The sequence below is a fragment of the Macaca mulatta genome, chromosome 3 (assembly GCF_049350105.2).
Source record: "Macaca mulatta isolate MMU2019108-1 chromosome 3, T2T-MMU8v2.0, whole genome shotgun sequence".
NCBI lineage: Eukaryota > Metazoa > Chordata > Mammalia > Primates > Cercopithecidae > Macaca > Macaca mulatta.
Window position 1 is genome coordinate 91,369,584 of NC_133408.1, and position 24,410 is coordinate 91,393,993.

General features: G+C 41.0%; 1 protein-coding gene across 7 annotated transcripts in view; it reads left to right on the top strand.

Annotated features, from left to right (window-relative positions):
- ELMO1 (engulfment and cell motility 1) overlaps positions 1 to 24,410 on the top strand; it is a 575,941-nt gene that overhangs the window by 425,742 nt on the left and 125,789 nt on the right. Inside the window, exon 1 of one of the 7 annotated variants that reach the window (XM_015133712.3) lies at positions 18,386 to 18,596. The gene's annotated coding sequence lies outside the window, so the exon portion shown is untranslated. 7 annotated transcript variants of the gene reach the window in all.

Here is a 24,410-nt window from a genome sequence, read left to right on the forward strand (position 1 = left end):
ATATTTATCTCATAATTGCAATATAAGTGATGTTACATGGGAGGTTGAGAGCACATTTCTAAAAAGAGATGAGTCTCCTAAGGCAGAACAGAAGAGCACGTAGGTGCTGTCATATAGTTGCCCCCCTGTTGCCAACTGAGGGTACCAGATGTTGTGATTAATGAAGGATTGAGGGCAACAAGGGGCCCTAGACAAGATAAACCAAGCAGTCGGAATGAGAGAGTGGGATTGGAAGCTATTTGCAAAGACTCCAAAACAAGAGCTAGAAAAAGTTAGGAGATCCTAAGTGAGATTTCCAAATGTTTTCTGCAGAATACCAGATCTAGGTGCTTGGTAGTTAAAATATATATTTAATGACTAAATCATTAAACATGCATATTCAACTTCATATGCCTATTCAGCCTCTAATTTACATTGCTTATATTCTGTGCAAATTTTTCAGAATTGTGCTCTTTTATCTGAGCAACAGTGACTTATGGGTCAAGATTATCTGCCTTCATTTTTCAAAGTAGGAGCTAAACACTGATCTGCCTTGTTCAACCCACACACTGACCCTCGTGCTCTGTCACCAGTCATAGAACCAAGTCATTGAGTCAAACAAGGCTGAAGCAAGGACAGAGGTTGAGAGGCCAGAAGAGGGTATCAAAGTAAGTCTACATTTGGCAGTGGTTCCCTCCCCTCCCCTTCCTTCCACATCCTTCCCTACCCTTCCCTTCCCTTCCTTCTTTTCTTTCTTGTTTTTGAGACGTTGTCTCATTATGTTGGCCATGCTCATCTCAAACTCCTCACCTCACACAATCCTCCAACCCCAGCCTCCCGAATACCTGGGATTAAAGGTGTGAGCTACCACTCCCAGCATTCCAGCACCTTTTTGGCAGTCATCACAGGGAGAAAAATTTACATTAAAACTTGAATTTGAGAGATGATAATTCCAAACCGAATTTCTTCTCCTCCCCGCCTCCTTCTTCCCTTTATTTTCTGATTTCTATGTGTTTTCTTCCTATTCTGGTAAAGTTAAAAATAATGGATGCTCAGGCCAACTGTGTAGGAGGCAGTCATTTAGGCAGGTAATCAGCTCAGATATCAGTCAGACCACTGTCTTCCTTAGGAAAGTGCTCAAGCCTGCAGCTATCACTTTTGGCAACAACTCACTCAGATGCCTCTGAGATGTCCCTCTTACTGTGTCCCTAGGAATACCCACATCCTAGAACTCATCTCAGTGAACTGCAGTTGTCTGTCGGGCTTCCTAAGAGCAGAGTCTTGCTCTTTCTCTATTCTGAGTATCTAGCACCATGCCTGGGATCTAGAAGGTACTCAGAGTTGCTGTCTCACCACCATCATACGTACAGCACAGCCACATCAGCATTCCACATCTTGGTTAATGGGGTCACTATCCAACTTACTCTTCAAACGCTATTCATTCTTTCAACAGATATTTATTTGTGTCTACAACACAGTGTTTGTGGTAGACACTGGGAATACAGATGTGAGCAAGATAGGATGGTTCCTGCTGTCGTAGAGCTGGCAGTCTAGTAAGTTTCTACTTAGAAATTTATGGGCTAGTCCCTCTTTGTGAAACTGATTAGTGGCCAAAGTCAGTACAATCACCACATGGTCCTTTATGTTTTCATCATTGCCTCAGTTTCTGTCTTCCTCTTCTCTCACCCCAATGTGATAGATTGAATGGCTGGTCACAGTTCTTCACTGCTTCATGGTAGTAGAATAATTCCACATGCTTGCCATGACCTCATGATGGGTGAAGTATATTTCCTCCACCCTTTGACCTTTGTCTTGGCCAAGTGAACTTGCTTGGGCCAGTGAGATGTGCATGGATGTGAAATGAGCAGGAGCTTGACTGTTGCTCAAGTGATTGAGCTGGGCTTTTGCACTTCTGCCATCATCATGAGAACTACATACCCCTGGCAGCTACTGCTCCTTCATTGTAGGTCCCAGAATGAGATATATGGAGCACAGTTTTTCCAGTCAGCCAACAGAATTAGAGCTTGAAACAGCCACCTCAGCTGACCTGTAGATCTGTGAATGTGAGAATAACTTCTTACCTGTTGGGGTTGTTTGTTACACAGCATTAATGGTGACAATAGCTGACTAAGACAGCAACTGTTACACCAACTTATCTCCCAGCTTGGAAACCTTTCCATCTTCCAAATCTCCTTCAACACAGATCTGACCATACCATTCTTGCTTTTAAAACTTCAGTGGCTGTTCATTCCCTGACTCATTAAATTTTATGGCCTTAGCAAGATGTTCAGATTTATCTTTAATTCACCTAAAATACTTTTTCTGCTTTATCTCCATATCTTCCCCTGCACCTACCCTAGGCTCTACCTGAACTGCCCACCATTTCTTGTATGTGCAATTACATTTTCATATCTCATTCCCTCTACCAGAAACATCTTCCCCCATCTGCCTGTTGAAATTTTACTTATCCTTTAGGATTTTGCACAAGTGCCACCTTAGTGAGATAATTACCATCTCCCTTTTATTCAGAATGAATTTTTTTACATCTGCTCCCACAGCATGGAGTTCAAATTTTTTTGGAGAATGTCTTCTAGCTCTGTAGTAGTTGTTTATTTTTAAATCTGTCTTCCTAAATAAAGTCAATATATCATTGGAAGCAAGAGCTAGATTTTATGTCTTAATATCCTCCAGGTACTTTTAAATAGTATCTGCTCAAATACTTGGTGTTCAGTGTTGAATTAATTAATGGCCAGAAATGTTTAATTCAATGATCATTAAAAATGGTCCACCTGACCAATAAGCTAAATTCATATACACCATCTTAATATGGGGTGGCCACTGTTGTTCAACTTCTGAAGGCCATGGGTATTTTGGAATTCCACACAATAAAGAATTTTCTTGCCCCAAATGCCAACAGGCCTGATTGAGAAACACTTCTACACCCCTCCATCAGAATCTCTTTGGATGCTAATACTCTGAGGAAGTTATGAAATGATTTTGCCATCTGTTTCTTAATAAAAATGGCAGTTGTCATTTTTCTACGTATGTAGCTTTATACAAGGTGAATAGAAAGTTTCAAAGACATTGAACTTTTGCAAAAGAAACTGAATTGTTATTTTTCCAAGAAGATTGGTTGGAACTCCTTGTTAAAAAACGTGTGTGTGTGTGTGTATACACATATACATACACACACATATATATATATGTATCTCCCTCTGTTTCATTTTCACCTTCACTCATTTATTATATTGCTCTTAGACCTGCTTAACCCATGTACTCTGGCCATTCCAAGAGCACTGTTTTTCCCACTAGCCTTGTTTCCAGGCCAGTGGGAAAAATAACATCAGTAATGGTGCTTATTCTTTCCCAGAATGGCTGCCGAGAGATCTTCCAGTGCAAAGAACAAATGTGACTGTCAACCTTCCATCCCATGTAGGGGACGGGAGCTTACCCAAGCACGCCCAGGAAATGTGTGCTTGTGCAGCAGGAATGTCGAATCACATGTGTGAACACATCATGTCGTTCACAAAAATTATCTTTTGTATTTTACCTTTACCTCCTAAAGTTCTCTTAAATTGGGGGAAAAATGCATCCCCCTTAGAATGTCATAAGAGTGGGAAGACCCAGTTTTTGCCTCAGTGAGTGTTTTAAGTGCTGGAGGCAATCAACTTCCCAGAACTCTTCTGGTCCTATTCTCCTTATTTCTCTTTCACATATTTGTTTGCGTGGCTTGGCTGGATCTGAGGTGTATGGCATATGGCTTTTTGCCGCTTGAGCTGCCACAGAAGTAAATGTCATTGGCACATAATGCCAGATTTCCATTTTGTGAATCACAGAGCACGGGATTCTGTCCGAAAGCTCCCTGGCCACTATGTGTTCTTAAAGCAGAAGTAGAAAAGGGTAAGACCCACGCGTCACACAGAGATGCTTTTCCTATTAAAATGCATTCATTGCCACAAAAAGTGTATATAAAATGGACATATTTTTGCCCCAATGTGTGTTTGAAAAAGGTTCTTGGCTTGCTTTATTGTGGTTTTGGCACTGGGCAAGCCTGGACATTTGCTTCCAAGCCTCAACTGAGCAGATGCTCGTTGGTCAGGGATTCAGATGGATAAAAATTTGCTTGTGCATGTACCAGGAAGAAAAGGCTGTGAGTAAAAGATATCAGTGTTTTTTGGATGCAGCTTACCAGAATATTTTATTCGTTAAATTTTCAAGTTATAAAAGCTTTTAGGCTGATAATGGAGACCTGAAGCTGCCACAGATGCAGCCTCAGCCTTTGCTCCCCTGCATGACTGAGGAATCAAGAAAGGGATTTGCAGATTCACACACACACAAAGGTGACATGGAGCCATATGCAACTGCCAGTATTGGACTGTTTTTGTCCGACAAATACAGCAATTTCAAATGGCTCAACCAAAAATTGTTGTACATTACATGGAATCAGCGGTACTTACCCATAAGTATTCACTGTTGATTCCTGACACAGTCTTCTTCTGTGTTATTCATAGTACCTATTTCTCTTCCGTGTTCTCTTATTCTGTGATCATTTAGCTCACCACAATAAGTTGTAGTAAAGTCTAACAGTCAGGAGCATTGGCCCTGGACCCAAAGAGTGGGGTTCACACCTTAACTCCTTTGTTTACTTGCTGGGTGAGCTTGAGCAAGTTAATTGCCGTGCCCTGTATCCCAGTCTCTCTGTCTAGAGACTGATTGTCATAGAGTTGTTCTGAGGGTTAAATGAACCAAGATTAGGTGGAACCTCATGAAATGGCCAATATAGGACCATTTCTGAATTACAAAATGTGTAGTTCTGTTCCACTCTTCTTAATAAATGAAAAGCATTTGGGGCCATCCCCGTGAGGGAAATGACATGAAGATCACACAGCACACACGACGCTCCAGATGAGGCATTGGAGAGGCATGGATTCTAGTCCAGCTCTGCCTGTGACCTCCTGCGTGACCCGGGGCTTTTCTCCTATCCTGCACTCACCACCCTCCCTTCTAGACAAGGCTGTGGCCCCGGGGATGGCCTCCTTCTGTGCTTTGAATTCCATCCCCTCTCACCTCCTCTGGGGCTCTCTGTCTATTATCACTTCTAATCTTTGCATCATTAGTCTCTTCCTCTCACACGCGGTCTTCTCACCAGAATATAAATAAACACAAATCTCTCACATTTTTAATAATAAATCAATGATTTTCTCAACCCCCTATTCACCTGTGCCCCTCCAGCTTGGTTTCTGAAGTCATTGCTTCAGTTTCCCAGCTCACTTTTTCATGTATAATCCACTATAGCCTGCCTTCTGGCCGCACCGAGAATGTAACTGAGCAAAAGAAGAGAAATAGGACTCTAAAAAGCACTGAAATATAGTATCAGTCCTTGAAAACCTCTTTAGCCACAGAAGTCACTGATTTTGACAAAGAATGACCTCCGATGGACAGTTTTAAATCTCAATCTTGTTTGCCACCTTTGCAGCACTTGACCCTGTGGGCCACTCTCTCCTTAAAAAATTTTTTTTCCTGTGACTTTGGAAATGAACGTACATGCAAGATAGATATAGATATACAGAGACAGATACAGATACAGACATATATATATATGTATATACATACAATACACCTAAGATATATATACAAATGGCACATTGAATATATATGGAAGAAATAAAATAACTGTTGTTGTTCCAGTTACTAGCAGTATTTTTAGAAAAAAAATTAAAGGGTAACTAAAAATATAACTGAGCTCAAGAAAAGAAATATGACTCCAAAGTGCATTAATATATATTTTGAATACTTGAAAACTTCTGTAGCCACAAAATACATGATTTGTAAGAGGCAAGTGGGAATTGAGAGGAGTCATTGAGTTTGTTCTAAATTTAAGACTGGAAAGAAGTCACATTGTTATGAATCCCCACTCTGATGAAGAAGATAGACATCAAAAAATTTATAAAAATACATCTTTTATCCCTTACACCTTCATGCTATTTGTATCCTCCCCCACCCCCATCTCTTGTCTTCAACCTAAAAATATACCCAAATCATTCCTGTCCTTAAACAGTATTTTCCAACCCTGTTCCTCTTTCAAGTTCTTACCCAATCTCTGTCCGTCTGTGCACTGCCAAATTTTCCAGGAGAGAATGGCATCTCCACTTTCCCACCTCCTCGCCTCAAGGTGGTCTGATATTCACCCACCCCCACCTGCTGCAATTGCTTCATTTAGCTCAAGGACACCTTCTGATTGTTCTTGTTCATCCTCATCCCTGGCTCTGAGGCACTGGCTTGTGTTTCCTCCTGTGCTTCCTGGGATCCTCTCCATTCCTCATTCCCATGGCACTGACCCCTTTAGCACAGGCATTTCCCGAGGCCCTCGTCTTTTCCTCTCCTACCACCGCCTCCTCTCCACCTTCAACCAGCATCTGAGGCAGACAGAATTCCACCCTTACTGTCTTCTGAGCTCCACCCCTGTGGATGGTCTGCAGACTCCTCAAACTCGGGATGTCCAAAACTAAACTCTCCATTCTCATGGCTTCCTTCCTGCTGCTGCTTCTGTGGGCTCTAACTCCAGGAGTGACATCACAGTCCACCCCGTATCTCGGACTTGAAATCCAGGAGTGATCTCTGGCTTCCCTATGTTTTCTCCCTAATAGGTCCCCAAGTCCTACTGATCCGCCACCGTATGAGAAGGGCCACCTGCCTTTTAATGCTGTAACTCTGCTTTTCTGCACCATTATCTCAGCCCTGGTCTCTGTGCAGGAACACATGCCAGCATGAAAAATCAATCGGCTTTTGTCAGGCCGTAAATACCACCAAAAGAAAATCTAAAGGTGTTGTTAAGAGAGAAAAAAACAAAATCATTTTCCTTCTCTCCTGGAAATAGCTTAATTTTTTTTCTGGTCTTAAAAGAAATCTTATTGCTCTCAAGAATCACTTTCTCCTGTCATAGCTTAGCCACCCTGTGCCTTTCACTTATGGACTCAATTTGTTCTGTATCCTGCCTTCCTGCCACCATCATCTCTTGTGTAGATGATGTGTTTGTCTTTTAATTGGTCTTCCTAAATCTGGACTTGACCCAAGCCTAAGTTCTCTTTCCCCTAGCTGCCAGAAACACCTTTCTAGGACACAGCTCTTCTCATAAGACATCTGTCTTCGAAAACCTTTGGCTCTCTCTTCTTCCAGCAGGATAGCAAAACTCCACATTCTGTCCTAAACCATTCTTCCAAACAACATGCCTATTATGTCTAGCAGCACACCTCCTACTAACCCATCATTACTCATGCTGAGTGCCCAGCATGCCTTGCACTTCCCAGTATCTGTCCCTAACTGTGTTCCCTTAGCAAGGAGGAACATTCACTCTTTCTGGTGAAAATCTGTCTGTCCTTCAAGGTCCAACTCATGGGCCCTGCCAAGCCCCTCCATGGGGACGGGAGTAATTTTCCCTCTTAGGTTCACTTTTCTTCCCCTCTCCTGTAGCACTTAACTTAGCCATACACTAAATTTGGAAACTTATTTTAGCCAATTATCTTTGATTTAACTGGGTTCCCATTCGTTCTCTGTCCCACCTCATGGCTATCTTGAGGCAATGCTGCAGAATTCCAAAGGCTTGAAAATCATGATCTTAGATTATGGGTATTATCTACTCTCTCTCCTTCTTGTCTCTACCCCAAGGTAGAGGACTGATTCTTACCTTTCTACCCCAGAGTGCCTATGAAGAAGAAAGAAAGAAATATATATGGGCTTAACAAATGTTACTTAAATTGAAGTTTTATCCTATTGTTGAACAAAAAAAAGCTAATAATATCTATTTTTAAATCAGCTGATAAGGTCTTAAAAGGAAAAAGCACACCCTAAAACAAACTTTGCAACCTACAGAACAAACTGAGTCTTACGGACTCATTTTGGCATTGAATGGTGTTGTGTGGCTATGTCAGGAAAAAGAGTGATTCTTCGAGTGGCAATTTCTTTTAAGACCAAGATGAAAAAAATTAAGCTATTTCCAAAAGAGAAGGAAAAGGAATACTTTTTACTGTCTTAAAAACATCTTTGGATTTTCTTTTGGTGAGATTTATTGTCTAACAAAAGCCAATTGATTTTTCATGCTGGCATGTGCTCCCGCACAGAGACAGGGCTGAGATGATGGCAAAGACTTCCCTTCCCAGACCACGCTGGGTTGAGGCTGGAGTTCTGGCTTCCAGCTGTTTGTGAGGTCAATTACACCCCTCTGCATGGGGAGAAGACCTGCACTTCCTTCTGCAAAACAGAAAGGAGGAATTGGCATTCATGACGATGCGAAAGGATGCCCTGCTACCACTTTGCTGGCAGAAACCTTGACATTTCCGTAGAATTTTAAGAAACTGGTTGAGACAGGGTTCCTTTGGCTCATGATCCTTTGACTCAATGTTGGAAATTCACCAACATTGATTATCTCATTTGTAGAGCCATCTTGTATAATACAGCTATTTAGAATTATAGTCATTCAAGGGGGGAAAAGCAAAGATGCGCATATAGATGTTCATTTCATTGTTACTTATGAGTGAGAAATTGAAAATAGCCCAACTATTCAACAGTGGGGATATGATAAATTAATTTATGGATACATTTATTTCTCTGTTAGAATTTTTTTACTCAGAATGATATTCATGAATAGTATCTAAATATCAGAAATATGTTTTGTACTATATTAAATGGGAGTAGAGCAGCATGCAAAATTATATCTCAACTAATAAAACTACAAACTAAAAAGGGTTGAATGATTTGTTTTTTTGTTTGTTTGTTCGTTTGTTTTTTTTGTTGTTTTTTTTTTTGGTGGTGGTTGTTTTTTTGAGACGGAGTCTCACTCTCTCGCCCAGGCTGGAGTGCAGTGGCGCAATCTCGGCTCACTGCAACCTCCGCCTCCTGGGTTCAAGTGCTTCTCCTGCCTCAGCCTCCTGAGTAACTGGGACTACAGGTGCATGCCACCATGCCCAACTAATTTTTGTACTTTTAGTAGAGACGGGGTTTCACAATGTTGGCCAAAATGGTCTTGATCTCTTGACCTCGTGATCTGCCCACTTTGGTCTCCCAAAGTGCTGGGATTGCAGGCGTGAGCCACGGCACCCAGCCGGGTTAAATGATTTTAATGATGGCTTCTATGATGTTGGGTTATGGGTTTGAAAGAAAAATGGTTTCTTTTGCATAGTGTGATTAATTATATTTTTCTTTTACTATGTTTTTAATGTTCCCCATCTTCGCTACCTATCATGTATTACCTTACAATCTTTTTTGTAAAGAAACACTTTAAATTATGTGGGTGTAGAACTGGTACTAAACTTCAGGTGTGGTCTGATCAGTGGTGTCAGTCTACGGGGAATTTCTTTATCTTGACATTCCATGTTATAAATTCAGACTAAGTTTGTTTATTCTTCCTTGAAATAGAGCATGGGTTTGGGCCAGCTTTGCCAGCCCAGCTAGTGCCCAGCATCTTAGCCTGAAGTTGATTGGTACTGAGATCAAAAGCCCTCTCAGGTTTGATTCAAGAAAGATTCATTAACTGGAAGGAAGTTCTAAGCAGATGTGACACCTTTGAAAAAGTAAGCCACATTGCAGACAGAGCTGGACCCAGCTCTGGATTGCTTGTGAAATGAATTTCTGAAAGGGGTAGTGTTCAGCAGTGCTTCTCAGAGCACCCTAGTCCCTCTCAGACTGGGATTGCAGGAGTGGGAGGAGGAAGGAATGGGAGACAACAGGGGATGAGTCATTTTGATGTTTTCAGATATCCTCATCCCATGGCTGTACCTACAATGGTGGGTAGAATGACAGAAGTACTCAGAAGAAGAGAAGAAGGCTTGTATAACCTGTCTACATGTAAGGTTTGCAGTAGGATTTTGTCTTGTTGTCTAAGTTATCAGATATATCTAGAGATGGTATTCCTGGTGTTGTATTAGTAAATCCAGCCTTAAAGGTTCCCAGTATTGGGGAGAGCTGTGAAAAGAGATTAATGTGCAATAGCCATAGCACATATATTGTATGGAAAGAATGCAAAGGAAAAATTACATAGAGGAAGAACTTTAAGAGAGCATCATAAGAATAGAGGCTCTCCAGGTGAGCAGAATAGAGTCTGCTTGCAAAAGATATTAAATATAATGAAATTCATGAACACAAAATGTAATAAATGGAACTTTATTATTTTCAAGATATTAAGGCTATATTCTTGGGTTCCCAAGACTTGAAGGAAACACAAGGCAACATGTTAAAGTGCATTATCTCAGGCACTTCCTAAATATTACTTGAATAAATGCACGGACTCCTCACTTCCCAACTGGGATTTTTTGAGTGTGAAATATGTTTTCTCAATGTGTGTTCGAACAGCTGAGAGGTCCAACACAATAGACTCTCACAAAACATAAGCAAGAGCACTTATTCAAGGTTCAATGTATGTGATTATTTGAAAGATTTGCTTCGTCATTCTCATGCTTTTCATTGTGTGGAGAGAATTGTAGGTAATGCATTTTGGAAACCATGTTCTATATTTAGCTCAAGATGACTTGGTGGGGGCAGGGATACATTTTTGCATTGTATATACATGGATTGGTTATTATACTTTAGGGCCAATTTTTATTTTTATTATCAAATTAACTCCTTTCCGCAATTAGTAGCTAAAAGTTGCAGGCAAGTACTGGACAATAAAATGGAATTATATTTTTTTCTAAATTTATTTTCTCCACAAATTAGTTTATAGAGCTTATTCTTGGTGAAAATGGAGAATAACCTGTCAAATATCATTTGCTTAGGGGTCATGGTTCACATTTCAAAACTTCCTTTGATTGGAAGTATTCATAGAAAGAGAACAGTTTGAAGCGATCTGGCTCGTACATGCTGTTGCTATCGAAAGATGGATTTAAGAACAGCAGAAAAATAATATAATATTTATCAAATCTCTGGGTGAGAAAGGATTTTAAAACTTAAAAATGATAAATGAATCAAAATCAAAAGATAAAGATCAACTGGTTTGTCCATATAAAACTGTTGTACATTAGAAAATAAAATTAAAAAGCAAAACACATTGGGGGAAAAATATAAAAAAAAAAAAAAAAAAAGAACAGCAATCCTGTTTTTGTGATGGCAGTGCTGGTTCGCTAAGACCAGGTACACCCTTAGTTAGTTTGTTTAGAGAGGTTATGGGTTGTTGCTGATATTCATTGTGTGACTGGCTTCTGATAAAACCAACTTACTACCAAGAACCAAAGTTAAAACAACTGGGTTTAAACAGGACTCACCCTAGAATTTCATATGGTAACTTATTGGGCCTCTGGGTACCCTCCCTTTGCGGTTCCATATCTAGCCCTGTACAGACCTCTTGGATCCCCCTTTAAGCCTCTCTGCTTTGTCCACCCCCTTCAGAACATGATCTCCCTGGAACTGACTGCCTTTATCTCTAGTTTCATCTCCAATTTCTGCTACTACTTCCTTGCTTGCCTGGGTAAGCTGAGTTTGCTTGTGTTCTTGACCTTGTTGGTTTCTGTCTTATTCATCAGACCCTATATTCTTCCCTGCATCCCTGGTGCACCCTTTTCTGTTGTGGCATAATCCCTGTTGTCACAGGAGACCAGAATGCATAGGTTATCTGTGAGCCTTTTCATTTGATAAAATACCTTTGCATCTGTGAGAAGAAAGAGCAGAAAAAGTAAGGACATCAAATGTTTAATCATTTGAGAAAACATGGTGAGCCATGGGTTTAATCTCTACACATTGCAATTAAATTAGTCCTCTAATGAGAATATCAGAAACTAGTTTTTTTCTTGAAAGGTAGAATTATTTGCATGTGAAATGGGTGTGTTTTGGAATTAGAAGAGGTTTACTTATTCATTAGATCTGAAAACCAAGGAGGATGTGATGAAGCTTTCCTTTTCCTATGGCAAAGTAGCTGTTTCTCATTTTGCACCATCTAAAGGATATCCTACCATTGGCCCAGTCGCTTTTTGTCACCATATTGCCAGTGGATGTGCTTGGCAAGACTGAGCTGACAATTTTGGCATTTTCATTTTTTCTTCTGGCTTGATTTTTCATCAGCCTGCAATTCTGGAATTCATTTCCATGGTATATTTGGAAAATTCAAATCGGCAAGTGATAAACTCAGAATTTCACCAACTATCCCTTTGAAGGCTTTCAGAATGATCAGAGATGCATCATTTTGGCCCTTGTTCTTCAGGCCCATGTTCTTCTGGGTCAGCCCATTCACTTATTAGGTCTGTGATGCCCCAGGAACTTCCAGACCTTGACTCTCCAATCCTGTGAATCCAAATCATGGTCACCTCTCTGAGCCTGGTGCTCTGGAAGAGGCAGGAAGAAATGCATGGGTTGGGGATCTGTTTATAGATGGGTATGCATTTTGTGGATCCTGGTGTTATTTCTTACTGTTTGTAGGTACCACTTACATGTTAGGCATTTTGTGGGTAATAAAAAGTAGCAAAGCCCAGGGAAATAAAGTTCTCATTAACGACTCATATTTTATAGCTCAGCCTTAGGATGCTTGGGAACAATCCCACCTGCTCCAGCTGCTTGCCTGGGGAGCTGTGAGGCCACATTATGGGGTGTGCTGCTCAAGGTGCTCCACAGATAGACACTTGAGTTTGAATCCTGAGTGCCCCACTTACTAGATGGCAACTGGAGACGTGTTATCTGAATGTCTTGGGCCTTCATTTCTCCATTTGTAAATGGGGCCTTTTATAGCGGAGGCCCATGGTAAGCACTGCATCTGCATTTTCTGTTACTCTCCTAAGCTTCCACAGATGTCCAGGCTTATCACAGAGAGCTCAGCATCCTGGGACCAAAAGATAAAGTGACAGTGTGGCAGGGTTTGCACATTCTGCTCAGGATCATCTCTCCATGAAAGTGAGGAAAAGAGATGCAGGTGCCTATGTATGGGAATGTTTCTATGGAATATTATTGATATCTCCCTTTGAGGATAAAAAGAGTTGTAAAAGGTCTCCTATGTTCAGTTGCAGTTTTGCATATGTTTTGGTTTTAAAAATGCACCATGTAAAATGATCAGAGATAACTATACTGGTCAGCCCAACATCTAGAGAAATATCTCTCCAAAGTCTCTTGAATGAAATAAAGGTGTCTCACTGAGCCAGTAGTGGCTGCACCTCTGACCCATTGAGGAAGAGTCGCCACTTCTTACCTCACACCCTTGGGAGATATGGTCTGATGCAGTCTGCACTGAGCCTGTTGCTGTTATGGAAGCGATGTCAGCGTGTTTTGTGTGTGTGGGCTCATGCATGTGCACGTGTGTGTATGAGGGCGTTCCATAAGAGGGCTGAGATGTAGGTGGAGAAGCGCCTAGTGCATATACACCCTACCTGTTTGGAATTTTCATGAGGCTGTGTTTGACCCTGATGACCTCCCTCATAAGAATGAATTAATCAAACAAAAATGGGTTGCAGCATAGCCATGTCATAAACTGTAGAGACCATTACCATGACCTTCATTGCCAGCAAGGAACATGCATCCTGATGAAATGGATACTCAGTGGAAGCATCCAGTTTGGGAACAGGAGTTGGAAAATGAAAGGAATGGCTGTAAGTGCCACCTCTCATAGGGCCCAGTAAATGGAATCCCTTCATCTGCCTTTTAAAGGCTCAATATAAAAGGTGCTCATTTCAGTTAGGACCTATAAGTGAACTAAGGAGAATTTGGACAGCCAGTTTAGAAATTATTCTATAACAGTCACTATATTTTTTTATTCAAAAATACAGGCATACCACCTAACATTCTTTTTTGATTTGTGGATTTATTTAAAAACTATTACAAATGTATAAGAATTACATCAGATTTAGTAATAATACATTCAATAAATCATGTTTATGGAAAGGAATAAAATTTCATGAGGTTGAATCTGCCCCAAGACAATATGGGATAAATGGTACTGACAGTGCCTGCTCCAAGCAGAACAAAGGGTACAGGTTGTAACGTGTAAGCAAAATAAAAAGGGATTTCTTCTGACCTTTATTCAGATGCCCAGGGGTGATTCCCACCCAACCCCCTAAATTTTCTAAGTATCTGATACTGTGATTCCCTTCTCCTTTCTGTGGATAGCACATAGTCAATCTGAATGTGTTCAGAAGCTGGATGATAGGCTACCTGTCATCCATGTGGAGCCCGTGGAGTACAAGTCCATTAGGTGTATGCAGAATAGCTTCATGCCAGTTCTTAGGAGCTTGACAAGCAGTCATCCAAATATCATGCTAACAAAATCTGGGTTTCCCTCTTTTTGAGGCTCACCAGCAGCTCTGTAAGCTTGTATATACTCTTTTCATCACAATCTAGAGTGGGAAAAAATCGCCAGAAAGGCCAGGTTAACTAAATAGAGCACCCAGCCTGTGATCTCCTTAACAAAACCACTGGACAAGATCCCATGGAAAAATTCTTTGGAAGTGTCCTCAAAGATGCTGCTATAGCTATTTTTTTGTGAAGCAGCCCCTCTAAAAATATTGATGAAGCTGCTTATTTTCTAGAACTAAAACCATGACTAGCTAGGTGAATGAAAGAGCTTTTACTTGCTAACTTTTGAATAGATGAGGGGGAGAAGGATTGAAGGCTAAAATCAAATTATCTGTTTATCTTGCAATTTTGTATTAAAAATGAGTTTTTCAGGATAAAAATTACCTTAAAAAACTTTATGACATTTCACGTAGTGTCAACAATAATAATACATAGTCTTCCTACCTTATTGCTGATGGATCTAATAGCATCTGTATTACCTCATGAATGTGGTCTTTACGAACTTGCACGCTCTCTCTTCATAAACCTCCTTACTAGGATAACTACCAAGTGCCAGACTGTGCTGTCTACCCACCCTCCACTTTAACTTTGGATTATATGATACAACCAAATTTGCAGTCATTCAAAAGAAGGATGATCTTACTCTCATGTAGATGGTCTTTTGTAATGGTTTGAAATAGTGAGACCCTCTGTCCCATTCTCCAAAAAAATGCCTTTTTCCATTTTGTACGTGGAAGATTACTTTTGGGGTAGTCTTCTCCTCCTTTACGAAAACATCTCTTAGCAGTGATTCCTAAACTGTGGTGTGCGTAAGAAGCCCTGGAGTGCTTAGGAAAATATTCGTGACTCTACCCCCCTGAAATTCTGGTTGGGGAGAGATGCACTTCCCCCCAGGAATCTGCATGTAATGAGAATTTCTAATGTAGGTGATCCTTGTGGATCACACTTAAAGAATCCAGAGCTCAAATCCTTTGATTCAAATCCTGGGTCTGCTACTTTTTTTGTTGTTGTCATTTCAGTCGAGTTGCTTTACCTCCTTATGTCTCAATTTCCTCATTTGTATAAATAGTTGAATGACATCTCACAGGTCTTTTGGGAGGATTAAATTGGTTAATCTAGATAAAGTGCTTAGAATGCACTGGATTATTAACTGCTAGGTTAATTCCTGGATTATTAATTGCTGAATTATTAATTGCTGGATTAATTCCTGGATTATTAATTGCTCAGTAAATGTTAGCTAGATCAACCCAACAAATCAGAAATGTCTTGAAATAGATTGTTTCAATCAGGTTGGTATTCTGTTAATCTGTCATTCAGCTCAACTAAGGAATATCTTGGGTTATGTTGGTGCGTTAGGAGGGGCTAGGAGTCATTTAATGGAGCACTGCAATGGGTTTTATTGCTTGTAGAACAAGAACCAGACTCCTTAACTTGGTCTCTAAGCATCTGCTGGTCTGATCTTACACTGTCCTCCCAGTCATTCTCACTGTGATCCATTCACATTTGGCTTCTTTCAGGTTTCCAAAGATGCCATGTTGCCTCCTAGCTCACATGTGTTATTCCTTCTGTTTGGGTCACTCTTCCCCTCACTCTCAATTTATTAACTTTTACTCTTCCTTTAGATTGTGGCTTGATGTCACTTTCTCTGAAATGCTTTTCCTGATCTCACTAAGTGATTATTTGTGCTAAGAGAACACAGAATTAGTAGCTCTGTTTTTATACCCCATATCACAGTTATGCTTAATATTTTTGCCTCCTCTACTAGAGTCTGCAGGTTGTAAGGTAGAAACCTTGTCAGTTTGTCGTATCACTAGCACAAGTGCCTGGCATATAGATACTTGCTAAATATTTGTTGAGAAGATAATTAAATTTTGATTGAGGAAGACTTGGATGGAATGATGGTTTTGTCATAAACAGTGAGGATTTGGACACCCTTCAAGAGGATGGGATGGCAAAGGCTGGGTGTTCCCATGGCAGAGGAGACTAGGTAGGATGGGTTAGAGGAGATGTTCCAGAAAGCTGGTAGAGAAAACCTGAGCCATCCACCACCCTGAGAGTGAAAGTTGTCTGGGCAGAGCCGAGAAAGATTGACAGTGTTGGCAGTGGGTGCTGCACCTGGGTGAGACTTTCTTCCTACACTTAGTGGCATAAATCGACAAAATGAAAAACCAGCATTCAGATTCTTGAAGGTGCAAATCCAACATCAAGACCAATGGGCGGCTGGGCATCATAGCTCTTGCCTGTAATCCCAGCACTTTGGGAGGCCAAGGTGGATCGATCACCTGAGGTCAGGAGTTTGAGACCAGCCTGGCCAACATGGTGAAACCCCATCTTTACTGAAAATACAAAAATTAGCCAGGCATGATGGCACATGCCTGTAATCCCAGCTACTCAGAAGACTGAGGTAGGAGAATCGCTTGAACCCGGGAGGAAGAGGTTGCAGTGAGCCGAGATCGCACCATTGCACTCCAGCAAGACTGTCAAACAACAGCAACAACAATAACACCAGTGGGGTATAGCTGAGCATTTGGAGTTGGATGGATATGGGGTTTATACTGAGCCTCATTTAGGAAGAAAGGAGGCCGAGGGCTACTGTTGCTGTTTGGACAGTGGATGTGTGGTAGATGGACAGTTCAGTTTGGCTTCAAGAATCAGAAACACACGAAGAGCAGGTCCCAGCCTCCTCAGAAGCCTCATCTGGGTCATTATGGGCTGAGGGTCCCAGGCTTGCAGAGACCTTTAAGGAAGAGAAGGTTCTCCTTGAGGTTGTTATGATGCCAAGGCAGATGACGATAGGGCAAAGTAATTCCTTTCTCTCTAACATAAGCCCAGATCAGTGCCTTCTGTGACACTTACCATTTTCCGTCAATCTCTGTGGAACTGAGGGCTTCCGCAGACCCCTGAGTGAGATTGCCACCTTATGATCCCCCTCCTGAGTCTGACCAGGATGTGTAGCCATTCACTGCTCAGTGGCGGCCCCTGCTGTTAAGGAGAGAGATGGCAGCACATTCAGAGTTGGTGACATTAATTCTAGTCATGCAACCCGGGGAATTTGGAGCAAGCAGGGGAGGAGTCTGAGGGTATGAAAATGGGCTGAGAAAATCCAGGGAGATCCCCAGTGTTCAGGGCGCCTTGGTGAGGTGCTAATGCAGAAAAGAGCTGGGCCTGAACACTCCGTACTTACAAAATCTTCCACAAGCCGCCAGTGTAATCACTTCATTCCAGAGGTTTGCTAGGAACCACCGCAGTGCCCTCTGAGGAATACCATTGAAAACTTTAACTTTTATTTGCGGAGCTCTCAGGGCTGTTAGGCAACAAATATTTTTAAAGATGTCCCTCTAATTCTCTAGGTTAAAAGTTGCAGTCATTTTAATTAGAGATGGAGGCTGTTTATGTTTGTTTACATCCTGGGTAGGAATTAGAGTATGGATCCTCCCAGTAGGACCCCTGCTGGGATGCACGCTGGAATGCTTGCATTCCTGGTTATGTGAGCACCCCTGGCGTGCATGCGTTGTGTGTACATGGCAAGGTATCACGAGGTGGTTCTATGACATTTCTGGATAAAAACTGTATGTGAAGAGAAGGTAGGAGAAAGCAAACTCACAATCAAATAAAAGTAGAGAGGGGGAAGAGATGAGATTGCAGTTGATTATGGGTCTGGCAGCAGATGTTCTACACGAATCCAACTCGCTGCAGCCAGTCTGTTTCTATGGCAACAGAATCAGTAATTATTGAGCCCAGGCACTCCCCCCTTTCTCCCAACAAGGTGGAGGCTGATGAATATGAACTATCTCCAGCCCATCACCAGCTTTTTCTTTTTCTTCTTGTCCTTATTTGTTTTTTAGTTCTTTATAAGAAAAAACGGGAGATATTGAGAAGTACCAAGAAGGGGAGCTATGTGTTTATTGACAAAAGAGCATAGGACACTAAAATAGAAACGAAGTTATTATTTTTCTCTTGTGATACTCTAAGAGAAAAGCTCTTCCTAGAAAAGCCGATGATCTCTGAAGATGCTAAATAAATGAGCAGGAGTTTCCCTGAAATGGAGGCGCCCTTTGATTGGCTGATCTTTCCTCGACTTCTGCCAATCGGAGCATCCCTGGGCTCCAGCTCCATAAACATAAGCAAAGCTACATGCTATTCCTCTGGACTTGGAGTGTATACCATTCAAAGGTGTGCGGCAGGTCTCTGTTCACATGGCTCAACTGGAAACCTGTTTCATGAACAAGCTTACTCAGGAACCATCTGGTGGTATTCCAGCACATTGTTCTTCAGGGGGACGACTCTAAGTCGCTTTGTGGTGGCAGCAGCTTAGAATCAGTATTTGTGGTTGGGAAAGATGGACTTACGGGAGCTTGGTGAGTAAACCTCCGTCTGACACATCTGTCCACTGGTATTAGCAGCCTGAGCTAAATGTAGCTTTGTCCTATTGTCTGCCGAGAAAACTGAATTGGAACAAGCACATGGAAGAGCGGGCATTCAAGGGTTCCCATGATGTAGGAGACTCTGAATTCAAAAGACTGCATGCTTTGCTTTGGTCTGATCCGATTTGTAGTTGACTGTACATTATACTTGGACATTGGTTGTCTTGTTAGGATTAGTGTAAGGAACAGAGTTCTGCTTTATTTCCCTGGGTGTCGATGCATTTCAAAAGAAAATGCTTTTAAAGCTACATTAATAATAAGAGTCAACCCTGTGTATTGCTAGGAAGAGAGAAAAAGGTGCAGGCACGGAGCCCGGAGCTCCTTGAATGTATTGCTGGTGTTTGCATTGTGAAGACAGATGTTATTACAATGGTCTGTCAAACACTTCTTCAGATCCCCAGCCACGGAACGAAGCATCTCTTCTCCGTGTGCCACTGTTCTCTGCTTGGGAAATGTGTAACTGAGCTAGGTCATGTCCTTTCCTTCTTTTATGAAACCTGTCTCCAAACTGAAATGTGTTTTTTAATTAATTGCAAAGATAAATTGAAGTGCAGTTGGAAAGATTTTAGCAGTCAAAAAGCATGCTTCAAAATGACTCTATTTTGCATCCTTTCAAACCTCTGAAAAACCAGAGAGGGTTTGCAAAGTTATATTCAAGGATTGGCTCTCTGCCAGGAAAGGGATGCTCTGAGCTATTGCTCTGCTCCCTGGGGTTTAATTTTCTGACACTGGTGATGAAATTTTCAATTTCGTTGGGTAGAAACAGGAAGAACTATAAACAGGCAATGGAGGGGAGCATGGGGAATGAGAAACTCTTTGCCTGTAGGGACCCTTCTAGCTGCAAACTTAAAAATGTATATGGCAAGATGCAATCCAAGCACAGAGCAGGATTCCAGACCAGCTATAATCATTCTAAACGGGGAGAGGAAAGGTATTGCCATTGGCTTGGGTGCAGAGAGTGGGGGATGAAGTTGGGGCTTCTATCTCTGCCTAAGATCTTTTCCCCTGTTTGTCTCCTGATTTTGAGGATTCATCACTGTTGCTTTTTTTAAAAAATGTGATTTCCTGTCTTATGTGCCTGAAAGTGTCATAGCACACTTGATGTCTTCTATTTACAGTCCACTTGACTTCAAATAATGGAGAGAGGAAAAGAGAATGATGCATTATCATCTGGTTTATGAAGAAATGCACAGGAAATAGTCAAACAAGAGAAATCTTATTGGTTTGTCCTTTTTTAAAAATGTCCTTTTGCAGAGGAGAATGTTGTGGGTCTTCACGTGGCTCTAGGATAGAATTTACTTTATCCTAAATGGGACCTGTGAGGAATGGTTAAAGAAACAAAAGAGCTAGGAATCTTGCGCCTGTAGAAGACTCAAGGCAGGGTGAGGGCGACTGGGTGTCTGGGAGAGACCTTCTACTCTGTCTGTTAAAGAAGTAGGGCTGATGTTGCAGGAGAGGGAGAATTTCCTAACTGCAGGTGACAGTGCATCAGGGACACCTGGTCACTTGACAAGGTCAGTGACCTGTTTGTTAGCCGAAGGCCTTTCTAGAGATATAGGCTGCTCTCTGATCCCATGAGGCTCCAGATGGCTGCATACATTGAGAATTCTGCCTGACTGGAAGAGCTTGTGTGCGTGTTAACTCTGCCTGCTGCACCACACTCCTCAGTACACCTCGATGCTCGGTTTTTAGGAAGTCTGGTTTCTAGAGGATGTGCATTAAGTGACAGTCAGCTCCTTAGAGTCAGTGTCCATTTTGCCTTGGCCCCTTCTCTCCCCCAGTAGTGTCACTTTACATGAGTGAAGTGCTGGCACCTGTTGGTAAGAATGAGAGAAGAAACCAGCCTTTTATGGAAGCAGTAAAAAATGTTTATGAAAAAAATTCTAAAACAGTAGTTCTTAAGCTATTATTGGATCATGGAACTCTTTAAGAATGTGAAAGCTATGAACCTCCTCTCTGCCCACACCCCCCAAATGCATTCATGCATAAACACATAACACTTTGATTATCAGGCACTTTAGGGTAAAGCAAGATCCCTGTCCTGGGGGAATAGCCAAGAATGTATCATACCCTGAAGTTCATCATCTCCTTCTTTTCATATGGGTCCGCTAAATGCTGCAGCCCCATCTCAATCTGTCCTGACCATTTAATGTGTGCCAGGCACTGCTCAGTACATTTTATATGTAGATATAATAATACATTGAATCTTCCAGCAGCCCTAATAGGACTAATGTTTTTTGCCTGTTTTAGATGAGGAAATTTAGTTGCCAAAATATTAAGGACCTTGCCTGTGTTTATCCAGCTAGGAACTGACAAGTGCTTGGTGTTTCATGCATGTTGATGTACTTGTTGCTACATTCATATATGGAAGAAGAATGAGTAGATAGGGGAAGATGGTTTCATCAACCTATCAGTCTGTCAAGTGGAGTCAGACCATAGGTAGTTGAATTAAACAGTCATCACAATAATTAAAGTCAAATTGAAAAGGCATTTTGGGGTGGTTGGGTGAATTATTAATAATACTATTTGGGAAGTTTGAGCTAAGAAAAAGCTCATCACAAAATGCCCCATTGGTTGTCCCTTTATGTTACGTGCGATGCCCCATCTCATTCCTGTAGCATTTTTACCTGGTATGATTTGGGTCAATTAACCTAGGAGACCAGTTCCTCCTGGGCCATCTGGGAGAGGTGACAGGTCACCAGTGTCCCATGGCTGCCCTTTGCTTGCATTTGCCAGGAATGATTTGCAGTGGCCAAAGCAATGGCGAGGGTGACGAACAACCAGGAACCACCAGGCAGCCAGTTTGGGGGTGCCTATGAACTGCAATGGCTGCAGGAATCACCAGGACTACCATGCTTTCTCAAGACCTGTGAGCAGGGGAGGTGGGCCCAGCTCAGAAATAGAAACTGTGTTCCTCAGAGTTCGAGGGAGAATTGATGACTGCTAGGGCAATGTGGAGCTGGATGGGTGTGTGAGTCCTCCACTCCCGGTTCAGCCACTGCATCTCCCCTTGTATCTGTTTTATAAATGGATTCACAATGAAGATGTAACAATAAAAAATGAGAAGGAAGGGGTTAGGCTGCTAGAAGGAAGAAGAAAAGCTGTTCATCTTATCAGGATGTCTTATCTGATATAAAAAAATAAGCAAGATTGCAATGCTAAGTGGAAAGGAATCTGTAGGGGTCATGGTAACAGGTTTTTACAATGTGGGTTCTTGGCTATGCTTGCTAGTATTATGCACTTTCTAGTATTATACTAGGTATGTAAATGTGTAGAAGACATTTTAACAAGTGTACAAAAAATGTACTACAGGGACAATATAGCAGATCTCATTTTACATCGTTGCTGTCCAATGGAAATATGATGCAAGTTATGTATGTAATTTTAGTTTTTCTAGTAGTTCACCTGAAAAAAAGTTAAAAGAAACAGGCCAGTTAATTTTAATGATATGTATTATTTTACCCACTATGTCCAAATCATTATTTCAACTTTTCTACAAAACTACACATTTTCTACAAAACTATTTTTCTACAAAACTACAAAATTTCTACAAAACTATTAACAAAATATTTACATTGAATTTTTCATGTTAAGTCCTTGAAATATGACATGTGTTTTACATTTACAACACAACTCAATTTGGATACTGGATTTTCACAGGAAATCTGTATTTAGATCTCATAAAATTCATAGTTAAAAAAGTAGATTCATGTGCACAAGTTGTTCCAAACATACATCAAAGTTTTCCAATAACTGAATTGAGTATTGGTTTTTAAATTTAAATGAGCTAAAATTAAATAAAATTTACAATTCAGCGGCACAGTCACACTCACCACACTTACTCACCAAGGCTTCCCTAGCCACGTGTTTAGTGGCTACTCTACTGGATAGTGTGGCACTAGGATCTCAGAACATTCCTCGCGCACTAGGCCCGTAAATTCTCTCACTCCATCATCATGCCACGGCACCTCTATCTCTTTTACCTCCACAGGGTACCTGGACCACCTGCTCTGGTAACAGAGAAACAGAATGTTAGTATTCACAAACATACTAACTTTTGCTTTCACCATTGCTCATAGTGAACTCAAGATGGACAGCAGAATCTTAGTTTCTCCATTACACTGTTTGGCAAGGGGGGATTAAAATAGTATGCTGTTTCCTCTTACAGAAAGTCAGTACTCATCCATCTGTGGCATTTCTTTCTTAATCCTTACTTATCTTGGCCCTGCTATGTACTGTGCTCTGTGGCCCCCTCTGTCAACTCAGTATGGAACGTGGGTTTAATTTTAATTATAAACAAACCATAACTGAGAAGGTAACTCTGCTACAAGCAGATAATTCTTCATGAAGACAAGTATAAATTCAGGCTAAGGAGTGATTTAATTGCTATCATCTCATTCAATTCTGCAAATTTTGTTGAGCGAGAAAATATTGACTAAATAATTCTTTCAGTTAATTTGGTCTTCAAATCCGTGCCTTCAATACCAGATATTATCCTATATCTTCACTCCCCCAAACATTTATTTTAACGTAAAACTCACCATGAAAGAGTAATCAATCTCTTCAATAACTACATCAAAACCATCCTGCAAAGCCTTCCTAGAGGCAACTAGTCTTAGTCTTCTAATGATGTCCCCAATTGATGATTTCACCCAAATCAAATGGATGAAATGAGTGAACTTTGGAAAAGTTTAAGAGGACTGAGCTTAGAGTGAGCTTTGGCCTTCATTTGGCCTCCATTTGCCAAAGCTCACTCTAAGCTCAGTCCTCTTAAACTTTCCTTTAATCAAGAGCTCTATTAAGAATTCCACAAAACATTAAGAAAAAAAAAATCCATGTGGTTGAATACTATCTTTCCTATCAGGAATGCCTTCTGACCCAATGGTCCCCATTTCCTGCATTTTGGACAGAATTCCAAAGAATGCCTTGTGAATGTTGGTTGGAGTAAATTGTGTGGGTCCTTTACAACTTCTTTCTTTTGATAATATTACTTAACTTTTTGTAGTGAAGCAACACTGGTGGAACAAATAGATTAAACCATAGGCAGGGTTGAATATCAGGGCAAGATGAATTGCTTTGCATGTCTGCTGATTTTCAGCCAAGCCGAGGCTTAATACTCTCAGTCATGAGTGGAAATTAGTGATTTGGGATTTCAGTGAGTGCAGAGATGCTGGGAAGTAGCTGAACATCACATACGTAGAATTATCATTACAATAAGTATCTTTGGATTACCACAGGATTTGGAAGTCTGCTAATTTGCTAGCTCATTTCAAGCAATCTGTGATATTCTAGAAATAATGACTAGAAAAGTATTCATATGATGGCGAGCAGTAATCTAGAATCCAAGGCTTTAGAGTGTGGTTTCTAGTTTAGCAACTAAGTTTTGCAAGTTATTTAACCTTTGTGATTCTCAGCAACTTTACATGGGTAAACTGAAGTTTAGACTTGGTGACTTCCTATGGCATATATGTGTCAAACTTCTGAACTATCTATCCGTCTGTCTTCTGGCGCCCATGTTCCATTGAAAATAACAATCTTTCCCGGTGTATCCAGATCTAGCTTCAGAATCCTTCTTAACATAGCACTTAGTCAACCACTAGTGAGATATCAGAATTGTCTTACAGCTGAAACTGATTTTTCATCCCTCTCCTATGTCCTTGCTTCAGCTCAGGGCCTTGTGCAAGACTTTGAAAAGAAGCATACAGGGAATTATCATCAGTATGCAGGGTTTTGGTGATAAGGCAGACA